Source organism: Gopherus flavomarginatus, chromosome 13, assembly GCF_025201925.1.
Source record: "Gopherus flavomarginatus isolate rGopFla2 chromosome 13, rGopFla2.mat.asm, whole genome shotgun sequence".
In the NCBI taxonomy this organism is placed as follows: domain Eukaryota; kingdom Metazoa; phylum Chordata; order Testudines; family Testudinidae; genus Gopherus; species Gopherus flavomarginatus.
In genome coordinates, this window is record NC_066629.1 from 6,090,873 (window position 1) to 6,112,573 (window position 21,701).

The 21,701-nt window shown below is 46.3% G+C and overlaps 1 pseudogene; it reads left to right on the plus strand.

Annotated features, from left to right (window-relative positions):
• The first annotated feature begins 2,250 nt into the window (after window positions 1-2,250).
• LOC127033674 (rac GTPase-activating protein 1-like) lies at window positions 2,251-10,045 on the plus strand (annotated as a pseudogene).
• The last annotated feature ends 11,656 nt before the right edge of the window (window positions 10,046-21,701 follow it).

Sequence of the window (21,701 nt, forward strand, 5' to 3'; positions counted from 1 at the left end):
TTCTCTCTTGCACAGTCTCATTGACAAGAGTGGGACTCCTTGAGAACATAAAAGTCCACGCATAGAGATCAGATAAGAGTTTCCACCAGCTTCCTCAGTGGATCTTGTCAGCTTCTTCATTTGGAAATAATCATCTAATCAGACAGAATTTCCAAGGTGGACTATTTCCATGTACAGCTCACACCCATGCTTTGCACATTGATACTAGTTGGTTTTTTCAGCTAACAAACTTGAACAAAGGAATTTCGCCCCTTCCTCCTCCAAGTGCCTCTAATAGGGTCCCAGTGTTACACACACATTCTGTAAACTTCTCAACACTTACAAGGTCCACTGCATTTGTGCTAAACCTTCTAATCCTTACAGCACAGTTTCTTCCTGTTTCAGCAACAGAGCATGTAAACTGCTGTAAACAATTAGCTACCTACAGGGTTTCTTAGGCCACAATCATCACCTGCAGAGCTGAACACCTTCTTAGGCCACAATCATCACCTGCAGAGCTGAACACCTACAATTTATTTTAAATTGAAATTCTATCTCCTCCTTACCCATTAAAGATCAGAGCAAGGTGCTTCTTTTGATTAAGGGTGGGTTCTTATTTTGAGTACAAAAAATTATTGAAGTAAAGCTAAACTTAGTTTTGCATTTAACTCTAAAAGTGGTGAGAACCATACTCCAGTATTAGCTAACTGATCATTCATATACACCTCATCTATCTTTAACAGTGTAATTAATAGCTTAATGGATTTTTTTGCTGAGCATGCTTGCCCCCAAATTTTTGAATCAGCAACCTTTTGTTACATTAAAAAACATTTCTTCCTCCAATGTGTTAAATCATCTACTGTTCACTAAAACCCTCATCTTGCAAAAGTGCATTTAATAGTCTAAAGGTGATGGCTGCAGCTTAAGAACTTCCACTTTCCTGGGTAGAAAGCTGGAATGGAAACATTTTTCTATTAATTTTTTCATAGAAAGATAATTAAAATTTGCTTATGAAAATTGTCCTAATTTTCAGGCCATATTCTCATTCGCTTCTGCTATCATATTATATTCTCCCCTAACCCTTATCAAGATCATTTTCATGAAAATTAGATCTCTGAGGAGTCATCTGCTTCTGATGCTGGTTTGGTATCTGAACTCATAATTCAGATCCAGTCCTCACAAAGCCTTACTACTGTAACTAAAGATTACTTGCTAATAAGCCTTTGCTGCACCGTACCACTGGTTTGACAACAGACATGGTGAAACTAAGAGAATTAAGCAGGAGAACATATTAACATTTAAAAACTGATGTCCCCCTTTCTCGTAGGTGTCCCTACTAATGAAGAGTGTAGAATGAAAGAACAGATAGAATAGCATTCTTTCAGTAGAATCTTTCTTCTATGAGGCATCAGCAGATTTCTATAAAGTTTGAATTTTCCTTGCTGAATGAGATTAAAGCATGCCCATTCACAGTGCCTTATATGTGAACTGCTTTTACCCTTCTAATTGTGGAGGTGGTGCGTTGTGTAGCTTGGATGCCAGGACCTACTACTGTGTAATCATCGGCCTGTACTTGATATTAACATATTAACCAGAGTTCCCATAAGCATTCCAGCACAAACCTGCATTAGAGAAGTAATTTCTGCACTGCTGAACTAGCAATTTCTGTATTAATCTCTGCTGTGCTGTAATTGGTACTGCCATTGCCAGCATTTTAAAAGATCTTTTCCATAAGAATAGTCATTTAAAAAACAAAGCAAAATCCAGATCTATCCAAAGCTCTCCCAAGAACATCTCTGTTTTATTTTTTATGTCTTTAGCTCTGAAAGTGTATGGATAATGGTGTCCTTTGAAGAGTTATCTTACTCCTAGGCTGGAATTGGAACAAGATTGTATAAGCTCAAAATAACAAATCGACAAGAAATCCCTGATTGTCTTGTTGGGGTATGAGGCCCTACAGTATATTGCAAGTTACCTGAAGCATGGAGTGTGTGGAGGGGATGTGGATGGGAAATGTAGTGCTTCTGTACAAGCTGTTCTGACCATCTTTAGTTCACGGGGACGCCTGAAGACTTTTTCTTCCAAGAATAAGATGAGAAACATAGAGCTCTATGAAACTGCATTCTTGAGAGACTTTTGTGTTTGGCTGCAAATGTTAAGTCAGAGACTTTTGAGCACAGGTTTTTCTTAGGCTGATGATGACCCCTGTGTCTGGAGGAGTGGATAGAACTGGATAGATCACTTTATCTCTCTTGATTTCTTGGCAGGAAGATGAAGACTGCAATGCTGAACTTACAGAAGCTGTTTGACCAGCTCATGCGTTAGTCAGAATTTCTGAATGAAGGAAATGAATACCGCAAATCATGTCACAGTTAACTCGTGTATGTTGTTCAGAGCAAGAATTGACAACTGCTAGCTCATTTCGACTTCAGCCCTGAGTACTAAAGAGCCCACCAATGATTTTGTAGGTAGTGGTGCTTTTCCAGGTACATAGATTTGGGAGGAAACTTCTTTTATTTGCTCTGACTGGACGCTTGAAGTGACCGTCTGAACTTATGGGATGAGTGCATCATGTTATAGCATCCTGATTTTCTTGCACACAGAATTTCATAGTTGAAGTTTCTAAGGTGTAGGAGTGTGCGTGCATGCGTGTGTGTGTGCGAAGCTAATTAGTGTCCAAAGGCGGGGTTGAAAACCTTAGGGGGACCCAACAGTTAGCTTTCTTTGACATGGGCCCAAGGACTGGGACTAACCACTTCCATAAACAGCAGGCTGGCTGCAGGAAAACTTCTGAAATCTCTTGCTGTAACTTTACAGGGTGGAACATGCATAAGTAGTATAAGACCGTGCCATCAATCAAAACCTAACACCCCCCCGTTGACCCCTTCAGCCCTGCCCCTTCATCCCGAGTCCCTCGCACTGTCACCAGAAGTCCTGCCTCATGATGGTATTACTTTTGGGGTCAAGGTGGCCACGTGACCAGAAGCAAAGTGTGTCGTGTGACCCTCTAAGAACTCCTTCCACTGCCCTCTACCAAATAGGGTGGGTTTTGCCCTGATAGGAAATTTTGACCAATCATGGCGAGTTCCGGGGTGGCATGACCCATCTGGAAGTGGGCCATATGACCCCGCTAAGAACTCCTCCCAAGGCCCTCTGCCAATCAGAGTGCAGCACCATTACCCCATAAGTCCCAGTGCTGGACAGAGGAGGCCACTCTTACCAAGGACATGTGTTTTAGAAATCATGGAAAGGCTGCTGAGAGGAAACATGGATTCCTTCACCACCCCCATGAGAACTTTGGACTTTGTTTTAGCCCTGAGGGTCTTTGACCATCCGCGGAGAAAACACTACAACAGCGACAGTTTTGAGGAAGAGGAGGGAGCGACCAAGGGGAGCCCTTTGGCCCAGCCATTGATGGATATGCTGGAACCCGAACGCAAAACCCAACTGCTTGTGAGACACCCCAATGAGCACGGTGGCCTCTGTTTGTTCACCCCCTTAGAGGTGGAATGCGATTTTGGCTCAGGGAAGTCACCGGTGGACAAGATGAATGGAAAAGATGGTGCTCAGGTAGAGGAATGATTAAGAAGTGATGGTCAAGGAGGGGAGGGTAATGGGGCTAGGAACCAGAGTTTGTGTAAATTAAAAAGAAGCCGTAGGTTGCTTACACTGTTTCTTTTTGAAAATGTCTCAACAGCTCGACGATGCCTTTCTAGAGGACCTGGAGGCCCTAGACAGCATTGCACCAAGCGGGGAAGATGAACTGAGCCCACCTTGTTTTTCCTAAATGCCAATACAGATTGTTGAAGAGGACTCTGAGGATGATGGCTATGAGGAGTTTAGGAAGAGGCTTGGCATAGAACTAACTGAGCCAGTGCCACGTCGTGAGCGTAAAAAAGTCATACAGACTATCGTATGTGTTGCTGTTTATTCTGTCCTTAAACACTGCCTTAGGGAAAAGCTTCTTGAAGGTTGTGAGGGCTGTGTCATAGATGCACCAGCCCGATGGCCCCATGACTGTGTGACTTGGACTTCAGTGGATATAAACTGCAAGGTCCGGGGCCTGTGTGCTGAGCTATGTTTGGAAAGCTTATTGAACACCATTATTGCCATAGGTTATGCTATGCAATGCCTGTGCCTAACCCAAGAACACGTAGCGCAAGGGGTCACCTTGATAAATGCTGTACAATTCAGTGGAGACCCTGACCATGTTTTAAAGAAAATAACCAAACCAGAAGATACCTGCTTACAGCATTATATTGACCATCTTGTCCACACAAAAAGTTATAGAACCCTGCCTAAGAAAAAGACTATTTGTAAGAAATCTAAAAGGATTAAGTTAGAAAATGGTGAGGGGACAAACATGCGATATAAAGCGTGGTAGCTGTAAATTAAAAAAAAATAGAAAATCCTATCAAAAAGGGCTTTGTGACTATCTGTGTTTCTGTTAGAAGGCCTTTGGCCCTTAAGTGAGCTAGAAGTTTTAATGAATCATCTTGTTTGTTTTCAAGGAGCTGAATGTCTTTTAAATAAAAAATAAATAGTTTGTGAGAACCTAGCTCTTGTCGGGGTTGTCTCCACCTCTTTTTCTCTTTTTTTTCCAGTTGTCGCCTGTGGTCTGCTTCTTTGATTTGTTCTTCCACCTCCATTTGTGCCTTAGAAGTCATGGTTCCTGTTTTCTTGTGTTGGGGTGCCCTCTGGTGTTTATTATCTGAACTGCAGGTTCTCTGTTGCCTCCTGGGGTCTGCCTAGCAACAGTGCCTTTTTTTTTCTCTAGCTAATCTTTTAAATGTAAAGTAAACCAGAAAAACCACTTTATTTGCATGTGTATTGTGCTGGGTACTTGACTCTCAATCGGAGTGCTATTGTCTGACAAAAGACCCTTTGTCACAGCTTGATAGTTCCTTCCTTAATATGCAAGCTACTGCCAGGAGAGAACAGAAAAAAAAATTTCTCTCTGGTTCCTTTTGAAACCAAACCCTCTCTGCTTAAAAGCCCCTAGCAGAGAAAAGAAAAATATAATATTCCTACTGGCTTCTGGATTGTATCTTTCCCACAACGCTGCACACCATGTCATAACATTTCTTCCCAGATCTGGACCTTAACGTCCAAAATATGGGTGTTAGCATGAAAACCTCCAAGCTTAGTTACCAGCTTGGACCTGGTAATTGCTGCCACCAGCCAGGAATTATACAGTGCCTAGTTCACTGTGGTCTCCCCAAAATCTTCCCTGAGGGACCCCAAGATTCAGATTCCTTGAGTCTCACAACAAAGGGGAATAAACCATTTCCCTTCCCCCTCCGCCCCTCCAGGTGTTCCCTCCCTGGGTTCCTGGAGAGATATACAGAAGCAAGCTCCGTGAATCTAAACAGAGGGATTCCACCCTCCCTGTTTCAAGTCTTTGAAACACAAGCACCGAGAGAGCTAACCTCTCTCCCCCCTCACCCAGACAGTATGCAAAGTCAGGCTTAGTAAATTTAACACAAAGAGATTTTCCCCCTGACTTCTTCCTCCCACCAATTCCATGGTGAGCTGCAGACTCAATTCCCTGGAGTCCCCACTAAAGAAAAACTCCAACAGGTCTTAAAAAGAAAGCTTTATATAAAAAAGAAAGAAAAAGACATTAAAAATATTCTCTGTAATAAGGTGACAATATACAGAGTCAATTGCTTAAAAGAAAAAAGAACAGCCTTATCCAAAAAGAATACAATTTAACACATTCCAGCAACTACACACATGTAAATACAAAAAAACAATATAAACCTATTGTCTTACTATCCTTATACTTACAACTTGGAAACAGAAGATTAGAAAGCCTGGAGATAGAAAAATCACTCTCATAGCCAAGAGGGCACAGACCCAAGACAAAGAACAAAGAACTCACACCCAAAACTTCCCTCCACCCAAATTTGAAAAAGTCTTGTTTCCTGATTGGTCCTCTGGTCAGGTGTTTGGTTCCCTGTGTTAACCCTTTACAGATAAAAGAACATTAACCCTTAGCTATCTGTTTATGACAGGGGTGTGTGTGTAAAAGAGACCCATTCATAGTAAAAAGCTGAAATGTATGTTGTGGGAGGGAAAAAAATCCTAAAAAATGAGCTTACTATAAAACAAACAGGGCTTGTTCAGACATGTGTTTGAGTACAATAGAGTTGACTTATCCTGTTGAACTGAATGGGTTTAACCACACACCCCACTCACTGGATAGCCAGGGTGACTGCGATAACTTACCATTGTTGCCATAGGGTTAAATTTGATGGGGGTGCACCCATAGTAAGGTGTGGTGGGGGGATGGTGAGTTCTGATTAATATGAAAAGAAATAAAACCTCAGGAATTCACAGATGCTATTGGACAGTTAAAATATTTCCCCTGGAGATGGCAGAACTGTATTGGACAGGTTAAATATGGCCCTGGAGTTGGTTGAATGCTATGGGTCATTCTTTCTAGAAAACACTTCCACCCCAAACTTTAAGCATGTGTAAGCAGAGTCAGGATGAGCTCTACCCTGACATCTGGTGGTGAATTATGGGGAGTGTGGAAAGAATTTCAGGGAGTGTGCAAAAGAATTTCAGGTATTTGCATTGGCACACCCACCCACCTAGCATAGCCCACGGAAGCCTGGGATGGTTATTTTAACAGCTCTGGGATCCCCAATTTCTTTGTTATTGGGGCAGGAGGAATAAAGTGTTGTCACCCTGATTATGTGAATGAGGAACTATGAAACTGCTTTATGACAGAGACGACTCAACCTCAATTAAGTAGTACTTGCTAGACAAGGGGCATGGGTTCCAAAACCCAGTGAAGTGAGAGAGGTTGGGGACTGGTGTGTGTACCTGATAGTATGGGCCTCTTTTGAGGGCCTGGAACACCAATTGCACATCCTTCTCTCTCTACTGTTAGAGAGTAGAGCTAATTTTGAATCCATTAGGAGTCCATCAAGAGGCGGCTGAGCTGAATTCACATTGGGCCAATGGTGCACCAGCACCGGGGCTCCCCTACTACAAGCTAAAATCACTAAGAGCTGAAATCACTAAAAGAGCTGAGCTGAGATCACTGAGTGCTTTGTCAACTAGTGGGAGAGCCTGAAGACCTATCGCTAAGCAGCTGGCAGAGCGGAGCAGTTTGCAGCATGTTGCAGCAGCCCATGGAACAGTGAGCGGAGTGGAGCACTTTGCGGGGACAGCTGGCGTGGCTCACGGGTCGGCTGGAGGAGTGGCACAGCTGGTGTAGTGGAGCTGGTTGTGGTGAAGGCTGCAGCAGAACTCAACGGAGAAATGGAGCAGTTGGCCCTGGCCCATGTAAGATGCCCTTTAATACCCTGTGTGGGTCCCCCCCCCCATTTCCACCCAGGCTAGGGGGGTAAAACTCTGCAGATAAACTTTAGAACTCTGGGGTGGCACTGACCAGAGACTTTTGGGTTGTTGGACTTTGGGGTGATTGGACTTAAGACCCTAAGGGGGAAAGGACATTGCCAAACATACTTGGAGGTGGGTTTTTGCTTATGGTTTGTGTTATAATCCTGCTTCTAGTGTTTCTCCAATGTGATGCTGCATTGTTTCCCTCCTTTATTAAAAGGATTTTGCTACACTCAGACTCCATGCTTGAGCGAGGGGAAGTATTGCCTCCTCTAGGTGCCAGGGGGGTGGAGGTCTGTAAGTGTCCCAGGTCACTGGGTGAAGGCTCGAGCCAATTATGCATTGTGTTATTGAAACGGAACCCCTGGATACTGAACCCGGTCCTTGTTGCTGCCAACTCAGAGGGGCAGAAGGGTTACACATGAAAGAAACATGTTTAAAAAAAAACAAGCCCCAAGACATTAATTAATATCTGCAAAGGGGCCCGCCCACTTGGAAATGGGTACTGTTTAATACTGTAAGAAGGCCCTACAGAAAAATATATATTAACTTACAGAAAGAAAAAAAAAGCCCTGTTGTGCAGACAACTTGTTTCCTCCACCCCAGATCACAAAAGGGTATAATATGGGGGTCATGCCTAGAGTCCTTAAGGATCTATTACTTCAGAGCTGCTAGCTGCTATGTTGAAACAATGGGCTAAGATAGTATAAAAACCTCAGGTATACTGGAGACTGTCGTTTTCAACAGAAACTTTCTTGAATGGCAGCTGCTGCTGCTGGACTGCAAGAGATGGTATGTACACTGTTTCTAACTCTGAAAATATATATTATATATTGCCACTCTTTGCCCATGCTGTCTTAGTAAAATAATGGTGCCTATCTTCATTGCAGTGTGATCTGCTTAGCATGGAACCAGTAACTTTAAGCTGCAGTTTGCCACCAGGCCAAGATAAAAACCATTTTAACTATAGTTGTGCTTAATACTGTTTTAAAAAACTTGGACCCTTCACCCTCTCCGGCACCCCAATGCCCTGCCCCAGCCTAGTGAAAGTGAGTGAGGGTGGGGGAGAGAGAGTGGGGGATGGAGTGAGCGGGTCAGGGTCTTGGGGAAGGGGCGGGGCCTCAGGGAAGGGGCAGAGTAGGTCCTGGGTTGCTCTTAGATTCAAAAAGTGATCTTGGACGTAAAAAGGTTGGAGACCACTGAGCTAGCCTCTAGGCTTTTCTGCAGACTTTTTCTCTTCAGCTGATTTGCCAACAGGTCAGCTGATCTGTTATCTTTACTTGAAGGCAATCATTAATGGAAGGTTTCTTCCTGCATAAAGGGACAGATGCTGTATTTCTTCTGCTTCCATTCTTCACTGTTGTTAAGACTAAGCATCCTCTTCCTAGAGTTTATCCAGTTGGCGAAGAACTTCGAAGAGTTCTGAAAGAAGTGGCAGAAGGCAGATCATGAGCTGGCCAGATACAAGGATCTTCTGATGGAAGCAGAAACTGAACGTAATGCACTGGATGTGAAGCAGAAACATGCTCGCAGTCAGGTGGATGTGAAGATCAAGCGAAGACAGCCAGCTGAAGCAAACTGTGAGAAGCTGGTGGGTATCATGACTCCTGTATGAAACAGGCTTTGCTCTAATTCCTTACAGATTCACCTAAATGAGTGTTTCCATGCTATAGATAAATCCACTCAGATAAGGATTTGGAAAGTTACAAAAAGGACTTCTATATACCTAAATGTGTTGGCACAAAAATTTTAATTCCTGTAGTATAGTTAATAGCTATACATGTCTCCCACAGTACCATCACCTTCAAATATAACAACATGGAAGACTCCACTGATTTTAATGACACTGGGCAATAGGAAATGGCACATGAGGCACCTTCATCTAATTACAATATTAGGAATGTTCAGTGTGGTTCTATGACTGCTTAAGTTCATGGATTTGCAGAGAACCACATGACTTCTTGCATCACTCCAGCCTTGTGAGTCATCCACAAATTCCAGGAAATTCCATTGGAAATCTTGTGACTTTCTGTGAGGCCATTTGCAGCAATGACTCTCCAGCTCTTTAGGGTTTAGTAACTACAGACATTTAAAACCATGCAAGTAGGAATTGAAGCATATTGGCAAGACTAGACTGGAGTTTAATTCATCCTAACGTATTGTTTGGAAGATTCCGTATGGGTTTCCTCAGCAGACTGGAATTGTTCGACACTGTGCCATCCTTTTGTGCATTTCTCAGCAGTCTAAAAAGGATTTATGGAAGACAATGACTGGCACCTAATAAAACATCAATACATTGTTTTCTACTGCAAGGAAGTATAGCCTTTATTTGAATAGTGGTTTAATTCAGAAGAATCTCACTGCTGCTACTTTAAATTGAGTTTGTTACCTGTTGGAAGCTGGGACACCAGTTTCTACTTTATGGGCTTTTAATATGCTGTTGGAGTAGCAAACTTCCTCACAGCCTACCTGCATTAGCTGTATTAAATGTCTTATGGTCTGCCTGTCTCCCATCAATCTGAAGTGAAGCTTTCTTTCCTAGCTACTACTGATGTTTTCCGTTTTACAGGAGTGGCAGATCCAACTGATTCGAGAGTTACTGATGTGTGATGCATCTGACAGTATTCAGCTAAGTGAAGAACAGAAATCTGCCCTGGCCTTCCTTAACAGGCCTCAACTTTCCACTGGGGGTTCTGGAAACAGAAGGTAGGGAAGGTAGCATCCTGACCATCAGGGAAATAACTGATTAGCACAAATACTTAAACTCTTGGATATCTAGTCCTTAGACTTTTCCTTTGCAATACACTCAATATCCATCCCATACCTACTCCAGGGGTAGTCATGTTTCAAGGAATAACTCAGGACAACAATTTCCCACCTAAATAAGGACAAAACGCTGCAGATAAAAAGGCTGGGGAAATCTGCCACATTGGAGAGATTGTAAATTGACACTTGAGAAGTATGGAGAGACCAGGGCAAAATCAGAGATTAGAGAGCTGATCAGTCGGGGGGAATCTCCCTGGATTTTACAGGCAAGTATGATAATGACAGAAAAGAGGAAAAACTTGAGAGACTTTGTATGTGGGAGGAAGAGGCACAAACAGGAAAGGATGCAGTGAACTCACCTTCCCCACAGCCATGGGTGGCAGGTTTGTATAATTTTTGGTGATGCCCAAGTGGATCCATCCCATCCATAGGATAGACCAGGGCAACTGCCCCAGGCCCTGTACTTTGGGGAGCCTTGTGCTTCAGGGGGACATGGGGTCCAGGGTGGCCTGAGGGATTAGCGGGGTGCCTGGTGCTGACAGCAGCGAGCAACCCTGCTCCACCCTGCCTCTTCCCACCTGCCCCCACTCCACTTCTTCCCCGAAGCCCCTGCCCCTGAGGAATGCCGGGAGCTGGTGAGGTGGAGCAGAGTGGGCTGGGCTAGGTTGCTTGCTGCTGCCAGCGCCAGGCCCCCTGCTAACTCCCCAGGCCACCCTGGACCCCGTGACCCCCTGAAGCACAAGGCAGGGGTAGGCACCACCATGTCATGTGATGAACACTTGACAAAATTACCAGACTTAGTGATGGACAATGGGGGCAGGTGGGTATTATGTCATTCAATCATTCAACCCACAAAATAGCACACATTTTGCCACACTGAAAAAAAACCAAAACAAAACCAGTAACCTAGCTAATAATAATAACAATAAATTCAACTCATGTCACTACAAGATTCTTTGCTGCTTTGTGTGTATACTGTATATGAGATTATATGAGAAATGAAAATGAGCTTGCTTTGGGATTTTACAAGGCACTTACATCATTTAAACATCATTTAAACACATTTGGTACCTTGAGTAATGATAACACTTCTTGCAAATCACATAACTAGGGAACCCAGGGTCCCCTTCCCTCACCCCATTGCCAAGGCCCAGGGGTTATTGCTGGCTGCCCTAGGGCTGCAGAAAACCCTGTGGGCAAAACATATTAAAAGAAGAGGATCAACTTATACAGAGGGCTGAAGGGGACTCCCATAGTGCATTAATTAACACTTAATAAATACATCAAAATTAAATACATTACAGAGATAAGAACCTGTCATGACAGACTTTACTTCATGAGAAGCTCCAGAGAAAGAAGACACAAAGGGAGTAATGGGAGGAGGAATCCTAGGGAGAACAAAGGGGCTGGTAGAGGGAGCAGACAGAGAACAAGGGTAGAGGCAGAGTCACTGCAGGGTTGACCCAGTCTTCTGCCTCTCCCCTGTGGTTGGAAACACTGATCACTATTGCTGTAGCAGGGAGCAGTGGAATGGAATGCCCAGAAGAATGAATGACTTGAGGACAATTTCCGGAGGGACCCTTACCCTTGCAGAGCTTTTCTGGCTCTGACATTTACATTTCTACACAGGGTGGTTTGGCCCACAGAACTGAAAATCTGCACATCTTCCATGTGTTTTTGGACCAATGGGAAAAAACAGGTACAATTCAAGTGACTTTTAAAATTGCCTATGAAACAGAGTTAACAACATAAATGAGCTTATGAACAACCAGAACATATACATCTCAGGTGAAAAAACTATACATGGACTTCTTGGCAAAGAACATGGACGTTTTCTTACAGGAAAAGCCACAAACTGTCTGGAAAGGAAGAGTAGGCTGAATTACTCACCTCAGTGAAATTAATTACCCAGAGAATTGCTGGGCCTGCGATGATGATGGTCAGGGCTTGCTCCCCTGTGGCTCCCCGTCCCCATTTTGTGGTAGCACGGCCAGGCAGGTCTGCATCTGCAAGCAGGGACCCTGCCTCAGTTGCAGCTCCCATTGGCCACGCTGGCCAATAGACTGGGACCTTCCCGGCCAATGGGCTGGGGGGGGGAGGCAAAGGGGGAGATTGTAGGGAGCTCTGGAGCAGGGGAGGCAGTGTGGGAGGGGAGTTGTTTGGCACAAGGAGGGAGCTCTCCGGAGGGGGTGACAGGGGCCATTGGGGGTCTCTTGGTGGGGCAGAGGGTTGTGTGGGTCTCTGTGGGGTTGGGGGGAGGGATGGACAGAGCCAGCCGCAGCCCGGTTCTGCTCTGCAGGGGGGTGAGTGTTTCTGTAGCCCCCTCAGGAAGCCCCCTCTGTCCTGTGTATTTTATGCCAGCCCCGGGGTGCCCATCCCTGCTCCTTTCCCCTACCCCTGGCTTACCGGCTGTGACTGTGTCTCCATCTGACAGGGACAGACTCCTGAGTCTCTCTCTGCCTGCGGCTCCCTCCCACTCCCTGCTGTGGAGGCGCAACCAGGCAGCTCTGGCTTCTGCCCCTGCCGTTCCCATTGCCAATGGGCTGGGAGCCAGCTCAGCGCTGAGCTGCCCGGGCTGTTTTCCTAAGTCACTGTGTGGGGGAAGCAGCAAGTTCCTACCACATGAGTATCATGAGAGGCCCACTTGTCACAGGAGAGATTGGGGCATGATTTCCTGCTGGGAAAGCTGCAATTTTGACCCTAAGGATATGTATACAATGCAATTAAAATGTGTGGCTGGCCCAGGCCAGCTGACCTGGAGTTGCAGGGCTTGTCTGGAATGAGACTGAACAGCTGCAATATTTAAATCAATGGTATTCTTTTATTGTTTAATAGTGTGATTAAAAAATGTGATTAATCATCTTTTTTAAATTTCACAATTAAGTGTGTTTAATTTTTTTTCATTGCTTCACAGCCCTAGTTTTTAATATCAGAATAGTGAACTCAAGCTAGCTAGCTCCCTGGAAAATCCAAGTGGAGTCAAGGTCCAGGTAAATTTAACCTCCATGTACCCAGTTGAAGTCACTCCTAGTTCCCCCACCTGCGGCTCATGGACATTCCTATAGGAGGGACACACACCGCCATGACATAGCACAAAGGAGTTGATGAAAAAGAGTGTGGTACTCCTCCCAAATAAAGGTGATCTGCAAAAGGAAAAAGTAGACAACTCAGGTGGAGGAGCTGAGACACCATGGTGACACAAATGCTGACTTAAAGTACAGTATATGGGAATTAGAAAAGGAAAGCAAATTTTTTTTTAGCCCTAGACAAGGTTTTTATGGTCTTTAACGCCCCTTGCAGCTTCTCGGATGACAAATAAGGGCTGAGCTCTGACAGAAGAATTGCCCACACTCTCAACATCCAGAGGGTTTCTCCCCTGATGTGGATGCTCTCATGTCCAAAAAGGTGTGAGTTCCTACTGATACTTTTCCCACACAACACACGTGCTATTTCTCTCTCCCATGGGGATTCTCTGCTGGGCTGTGGTTTCCTTGAGAGGTTTGTGAGTTCCCTGATAATAAACAGATTGACCAACTTTCGGTGTTGGCTGGTTTCCCTGCCACCTCTCTGGAATGTGCTGACTCTCATGGGCTTTTCCCTGATCACAATTCCTGAACACACTCCCTTTGCATCTTTGCAATAATGTGCCATGTGCTTCCACTTCCTCCTCATCTTCCTCCTGAGGATTCTGCTCCATGGTCTCACTCCCTAGCCCCGCACCTGCTGGGACAGAGAAAGAAAAACATCAGGAACAGAAAAGGGGAGAACAAGCTGGAAGGACACCTGGAGATTCCCACTCACATACTCAGGGAGAAGGGAATGCAGAGAGGGAGATACTGCAGCTCGTCAGAACGAAGAGGAAGTAGGGCTGTCAAATAATTGCATTTAAGTCAAGTGATTAATCATGACTTTTTTTCAATCTAGTTAATTTGTTTTGAGTTAATGGCAGTTTTAATCCCATGGTTAAACACTCAAAACCAAAATAATGTAAAACCTTAGACCCTACAAGTCCACTCAGTCCTACTTCTTGTTCAGCCAACCACTAAGATAAACAAGTTTGTTTCACTTATAGGAAATGTATTATTTACAGTGTCACCTGACATTGGGAATAGGTATTCACAGGGCAGTTTTGTAACTGGTGTTGCAAGGTGTGTCAGATTGTCGTGCCCAGGGTGCAGACTGGAAGCCATGGGAATCGCTTTGCCCCGGTAACCATTAAGCTGGGCTGGTCTCGCTCACACTGCTCTGCTGGTGATTCAGCCAGACTCTCCAGGCCCTGTCATCACCCAACATGACAGCAGGTGGCGCCACACACATGCCTGAGCTACCTCAAGGCTCCTCCAGAAGTTCACTCCTCTGATGGGTAGAAACCTTTGTCTAATTTCAGCCTAAACGTGTTGATGACCAGTTTCTATGCTTTTGTTCTTGTGCCAGCATTGGCCTCTAGCTTAAATAACTCCTCTCCCTCCCTGGCATGTATCCCTCTAACCATGTATTTATAGAAAGCCATCCTATCTCCCCGACCCTTCATTTGGCTGGGCTAAACAGGAGAGGAGACTCAAAGAGTTTGGCTTAGGTAGGTCTTCCATTCTTCTGACCAGCCTACTAGCCCTTCTCTGCACCTATTCCAGTTTTATTTCATCTTAAATGTGGGAGACGAGAACTGCACACAGTATTCCAGATGAGGTCTCACTAGTGCCTTCTAGAATGGTAATAACATTTCCCTGTCTCTCATGGAAATACCTTGCCTGATGCATAGAGCCTTGCGCGGATAGAAAAATGTGGATCTGCATCCACCAGAATCAATGTGCAGCCGACCTGCCATCCACTGGCCATCTTATGTGTATCTGCACCTGCAGCACCAAGCTGTGTCTCCAGGGCTAGGGCTAGCGACAGAGGGGGAGTGGAGATGAGCAAGCAGGAGTTAAAATCAAGTCTAGAACAGCTTCCCCCCGGTACCTTTTTCAACCTTCTGGAATAAAGAGTTGTCTGCAATGTAGTAGACTCCTAGCATGACATCATCCTTTTTTTTCATCCCTTTTAGCATAACCCAGAGACTCTCAACACTTCTGTCTCCTATGTCCATCTCCACCTCAGTCCAAGTGTGTCCATTTTTAGTATATAAGGCAACACCTCCTCCCTTTTTCTCCTGTCTATCCTTCCTGAGCAAGCTGTTTAAATAACCTCCAGAGCCCCACTGCTGCTACCCCAGGGCTCCGGCAGCAAGGCTCTGGTGGCAATTTAAAAGGCTTGGTGCTCCAGCCAATTCTGGGAGCCCCAGGCCCTTTAAATTGCCTCCTAAGGAAGCCAGGCCACCCTGGTGCCATGCACTGGCTCTTGCCAGTACACTGTACTGGGGCGCACCAGCTTCCTTTCACCTCTGTCTCTCACATAAAATCAAGAGCATTAGCGCAGTCCCTAGTAAATTACATGGACAATCTGACACTTCACCCTTTTCAGTGTGAAAACTCTGCTTGGGGGAGAGTGATTGTTTTTTGGAGGGTTTTTTTAGATGCTATTAGTTGACTTCATTAGTTACTGGTTTGGGGTGTCTGCTTTGAGTGTCATTCCTTTGGAAACAGGTTTCAGAGTGGTAGCCATGTTAGTCTATATCCGCAAAAAGAACAAGGAGTACTTGTGGCACCTGAGAGACTAACACATTTATTTCTTCCGACTGTATGTTCCACTCTATACATCTGATGAAGTGGGTTCTAGCCCATGAAAACTTATGGCCAGATAAATGTGTTAGTCTCTCAGGTGCCACAAGCAGTAGCGTAGCTAGGAGGGGGAGCAGGGAGAGCAGCCGCTCCTCCTGAGCACATTTTCCAAAAGTGGCGCCTTTCAGGGCAGGTACCACTGGGCTCTGGACTCGGAGTCCAGAGACAGGTTTTGCGTGCTGCCACAGGCTGGCTCTGGGCTCCACACCACCCTCCCGCATCCCCAGCCCTGCTTGCTCACTCTGGGGCTGCAGGCTGCATCGGCTGGTTGCCTGGCTCCCTGGGGCTGAGGAGGCTCCCGCCCGCCCACAGCTGCCTGGCTCGTTAAGCCAAGCCCCGCTTGGCACATGCCACCCAGGCTGGGGTGGGCTCTGCTGGGAGGAGAAGAGGTGGCAGCGCAGCCCCCCAGTGCACCGGGGGACTGAGGAGCAGCAGCCCTGTTGGCCCCCGGCAAGCCCATGCAGAGCGAGGCGGCTGCGTGGCGGGGAAGGCAAACACCTTTTGAGCAGCCAGTCTCGCTAATATATCACCCCATCTAGCGCTCACTCAGCCTAATCTAGTTGGAAGAACCTCCTGCAAACTCCCCATAGATGTGAGCTGTTGCTAAGGCGCCCCGGAATACTAGCTTCACGTTTCTTAAAGCCACAGTGCTCTCCGTCTGCCCCCGGGATCCCGGCGGAGGGTCTCTCCACTGTTAGGACCCTTGTTGGTCTCTTGCCCTCTCTGCTCCTCTTGCTGGAGGAAGAAATGTCTTTTTGTCCCAGTGCTGACTCTTACCATCGCAGCCCTAAACCAATCTAAATAGATCAAATTCTTTCCGGTCTTCTGCAAAGCAGATCTATGCATCTATTCCCCTCCTCTCCCCAGGGCAGGCGCAGAATAGCATTTTGCATAGGAATGGTTACTTCTGCTGGGTACACTCACTGTACTAGAAACACAAGGAAGACGCTGCGCCTTTCAACTTGCTTATCTATTGGGAGATATAAACATGTGTTCCCATTTTGCTGAGATACTACACTTTTAAGCCTGTGGACAAGCAGTTTTAGTGTTGACGTTTCTGAAGCACGTTTTAAGGGGGGAAATCTGCTTCGGGGTGTAGTTCCTAGGAAATCAAAGAATATTTGGTAACAAAAATGAAACCTTTCTTGTATGCTCCTCTGCCATGCTGCAAGAGGCAGCCCACCTCCCTGGCTCACCATGGCCTGTGTTATCACAAAGGTTTGAGATTGAGAGAGGTGGCCTTGATTTGAGTTCATTGGGCAGCAGAGCTCAGGAACAGCAGATAAATATTGGGCACCCAGTGACTTTTGTTGTTGTTTTTCCCTCCACGCGTCTGAGCATAAATAATCAAGGGCTGATTTCTCTTCTGATTTACACACCTGGACTTGGGGCTCATCAGGTAGAGCAGGCTGCGGCCCAAATGTGTTTCCTGCTAGTTGGTGTGCAACAAACACAGCACAAGGTTTCCACACCAAGGTCATTCCCAGCCTCCCAGGTCGGGCTGGGGTGCTGGGAAAGGAGGCGAGGAGTGAATTCCGGAATCCGGGGTGGTGAGGAATTTTCTACGGCCCTGTGGTTTGAAAGCTACAGATATGAAGCGATTCCCTTTGCTTTGGGGTTTATAACATGGACTCGTAGTAGCCTGGCACCCATTTTTGAGCAGTCCTCATTAAAGCGCTGCACGATGCGTTTGGCTGAAAACAGGCAGGTCTCAAGTTCTCTGGCTCTGCCTGTTGGTCCTAATATCTCTGACAGGAGGGTGTGGTGTCACTTTAGTTACTAAATAGCGAGTTGTTTACAGATCTAGTAAACAATCCAATCCTCCTGAACTTCCCCCCTACAGAGGCCTTCTTGTAAGGAGCCTCTGCTAAAGCTAGTAAAACAGCCCCACTCTCTCTGGGTTGGCACAAACCAGTCCCATTGGGGTCTCTCTCTGTCCTTTTCTTGCTGTTTCTTAAAAGAGGAACAACTGATCCCCCCGCCCCATGCTTGGTGGATGAGGCTTCCATCTAAGGCATCTAGACGGAGTCAGTACTCAGTGTTTCAAAAATGTTAGACTGCCAACCTGTGTCGTAGAGATGTCTTTTGTTTAAAACCCCCCATGAATAAAGCTACTTTAAGGGAAATTATTGCTTCGTCCAACCCCCAAGAGCTATGAGAACTTTGCTCACCAATTTTCATAAAACTTGTATTTGTCATGTGTTTTTGGTGGCTTTAATATTACGATCTATTATAAATAAAGTGCATTTCACTGATTGATTTTAAAATGAAATTAGTAACTGGAAAAAATGGTCAGTATTTTTTTTAAACCTGGGACAATTATGAACTGCTGTATTCTGTCATTTACTTTCTAGAATCTCTAAAGTATATCCAAGTATAATCTAAAGTTCTCCTGTGAAATTCAGGCTGTGCAAACCCTTCCATGGCTGGATCATTCTTGTGTTTTTATTTGAAGTACAGATAAATATGTATAACAAATTTAAAAGTATGTAATTAGTAATTTGATATGTCGGGTGGCACCTTATTTATGTGTTCATTCCCCCTGATGTTAGAACCTGGCTACGCCACTGGCCACAAGTACTCCTCATTCCCACGGAAGAAATTCTGTATGCTCGGACCCTGGTTGTTTTCTAAGATTGAAATTAGGCACTTTATTTGGCACTGGGTGCAGATTGCTTAACTTGCTTAGTTTCCTGTTTGTCCTGCATTGGTCATTTTGTTGCAGTTAATCTTCATGAATTATTAAACGTATAGGAAATAATCACAACAAACAATCCTGAAATAGACTCATTTTTATACTTCTATTCTTCAAATAATCCAAGAACTTCCAGACACCTAAACGGCCTCTGGATTCCTGCTGAAAGCTGCCCCCTCCCCATTGAAATCTGAAAGGGCACTGCTGCTTTCTGTGAGTTCCTTTTTAACCATCCTATAGAATTATATAACAGGGTTATCATTATTTATTGTATCTGCTAGTATGGTTCAAAAACATGATGGAAAAGTTTTTGATTTCTATTAAATGCTAGACATTGTCACAAGGAGAGAGAATTGCCATGCAAAACCATCTAGCTGACCTGATTTTTGATTTGCCTATCTGAATGTACTGTGCTCATCATCGGGATAACGGAGTGCCTTACACGTTTTGAAGTTTGTATTACCATTTTCCTTGTGTAATCCCACTTGCATGAGCAAAATAGGATTTTTTTTTAAGGTTGGGCAAATCAAGGTGGATTTCTACCATGATTCCAAGAAGCACATGTTCAACCTGGGAGTTGTGGTTTTGATGCAATCCAGGATTGGGCCCGAAACCACTCAGGTCCTAGAACCGTTTGAAACAGCTCAGACTTTGTTATGCTAACAGAAATGTTTCCTCTCCAATTTCATTTTAAAATAAATACAAACAAATGCTGTCATTGGGCAGAGGCTAGGGGTGGGGGTGGAGTTTCAGGGCTCCCCAGTGCAAAGTTGCAAACAACTGAAAAGGGGAATGATATGGAAACACTGGTTGGACTTGAATTCTAGGGGGTGCAGCAGGTGACCCTCATCTTTGTGATCCACTCTCCCCTGGTGCAAATAGTTTAAACCTCCATCACCCCCTCGGCCCCTCCTTCCCAGCGCAGATGGTTTAACCCTCTTAACTGGCCTAACCCAACCCCCTCCAGAGTTTAATCCCACTCCTGGCGCACGTGGGTTAAGCCTCTGCTCCCCAGTGCAGGTGGGGCCTTGCGTTGCTTCCCTTGCAGCACTAGGGGGGGCTGTTATCTCTCCCCCATGCTGGGCTGTGGGGTGGGAAGAGCGCTCCAGCCCTTGCCCGTGTAGCGTTTACACACGACGGCCCAGCAGCAAGTTGGGCTGAACCGAGGTGGGTCCTGCGGGCGCCTGGCCGGGGGGGGGGGTGGCGTGTGGCCCGGAACTCCTCCCCGCAGCAGATCCCAGCCCCGCTTGGCATCGCTGGACCTGGAGGGACTGGGAGCAGCGCCAAGGCAGCGATGTCCGACCCCGGGAGGTACGGCTCCCCCGGCCGGGAGCCCGGACACATGGGCTGCGCACCCCGGCCTGTGCCCGCCTTGCTGTGGGGAGAGGGGGCAGGAGGGGGCAGCGGCACCAGCCATTCCGCTGGCGCTTGAGAAGCGTCTGGACAAGAGTATGTTCCAGACCCACCCAACCACCTTGGTGGGCTTCTGCCTGCGGGTCCTGGACGTGTCTGAGACCCCCACCCCCACTGCCGGCATTAACTTCCTCGCTCTGCCAGGACCCGGGGGCTGCTTCACACCCTACCCCTCCGTCCCTGCGAAGTGTGAGGCCTCCCCCGCATCACAGAAGAAGCTTCTTGGGCCTAAGTGCGTGGCTGTCACGTGAGAAACTCCTGTGCCTCCACCAGAACAGTATGAGCTGTGTGACCCCACTGGTGGGGTGGGGGGTGCCCAGGGCCGGCCTTCCCTATAGGCAGCTGCTCCAGCCCCTGCTCCGGCTCTTCCCCAGGGCCCCCACCCCCCTGAAGACTGCAGCCAGGCCCAACCCTGCACCCACCACATGGGCAGTGGAGCGACCCACTCCCCTGGCTCCCAGCCCTGCTGCCCACGAGTCCTGTGGGGGGTTCCCCCTGAGCCGGGAGCAGAGCAGGCTGGGGCCCCAGGCCTCTGAGGGGGCTGGGGGCTGGCTAATTCCTGCAGGAAGTGGAGTGACCCGGCCCCAGCTTGCTCCACTCCCCTGGCTCCCAGGCTTGGGGGGAGTGGGGAACCGCTCCCCAGGACTTGCCAACCCCCAGCCCCCCCCATGCCAAAATAGCTAGGGACGGCCCTGGTTTTCCCCATCGTGCCCTGGAGAGCCAGGAGACTGTTCTTGGCCCACAGCATGTGGAACTTCCAACCACTGGACAGGCACCACACCATTCTTTCACAACTTTGAACATAGTCAAAGACACAATTTCAGATGTGCATTCTGTTTTAATCTCTGTGGATGCGTGTAAGGTGACTTCTTCCTCCCACCTGTTTTATTTTAGGGGGGGCGGTGTTTTGATTTGTAAATGATCCCTTTATTTGCTTTTAGGTTTATATTTTAGTTTTCACCTTTTGTTTGCAGGCTGGGAAATTCTTTTTAAGGTGACTTGTTCAAGGACAGCTGGGATCGACAGCGGGGTTGTCTGATGATAAAGTGTTTGTCTTGACTATTTTTGGAGCCAAAATGAGTTATTAAAATGAATCTGTTGTATGGATATTGCACGTCCTACCTCAAAGGATAAGCTGCTGAGCCAATCAGCACTTACAATTCCTGTGCATGCTGAGGGCCTGATCCCCTTGAAGGCTGGTGAGTCTTGCCCACATGCTCAGGGTTTAGCTGATCGCCATATTTGGGGTCGGGAAGGAATTTTCCTCCAGGGCGGATTGGAAGGGGCCCTGGAGGTTTTTCGCCTTCCCCTGCAGCGTGGGGCACAGGTCGCTTGCTGGTGGTTTCTCTGCAGCTTGAGGTCTTCAAACCAATTTTGAGGATTTCAATAACTCTGTCCTGGGATAGGGGTTGTTATAAAATTGGATGGGTGGGGTTCTGTGGCCTGCCTTGTGCAGGAGGTCAGACTAGATGATCATATTGGTCCCTTCTGACCTATGAGTCTATGAGTCTATGAGTAAGTCAGTGGAGAGATTCCTATTGACTTCAGTTGGTGTTGGATTTGTTCCTGTCTGACTTGAGGTTGAAAATGAAAACTGGACGCCCATTTCAGAACCAATGTAAATGCAGCCAGGGCTTTGTCTCCACTAGAAAAAGAAAAGTGCATTTTTAACCCATGTTAAGCTAACCTGTGTTTAAAATCTTGGTGAAGACAAGGGTGTTGTAGTTTTAACTCATGTTAGCTAGTCAAGGTAAACTTGAATGTCCTAATCTTCA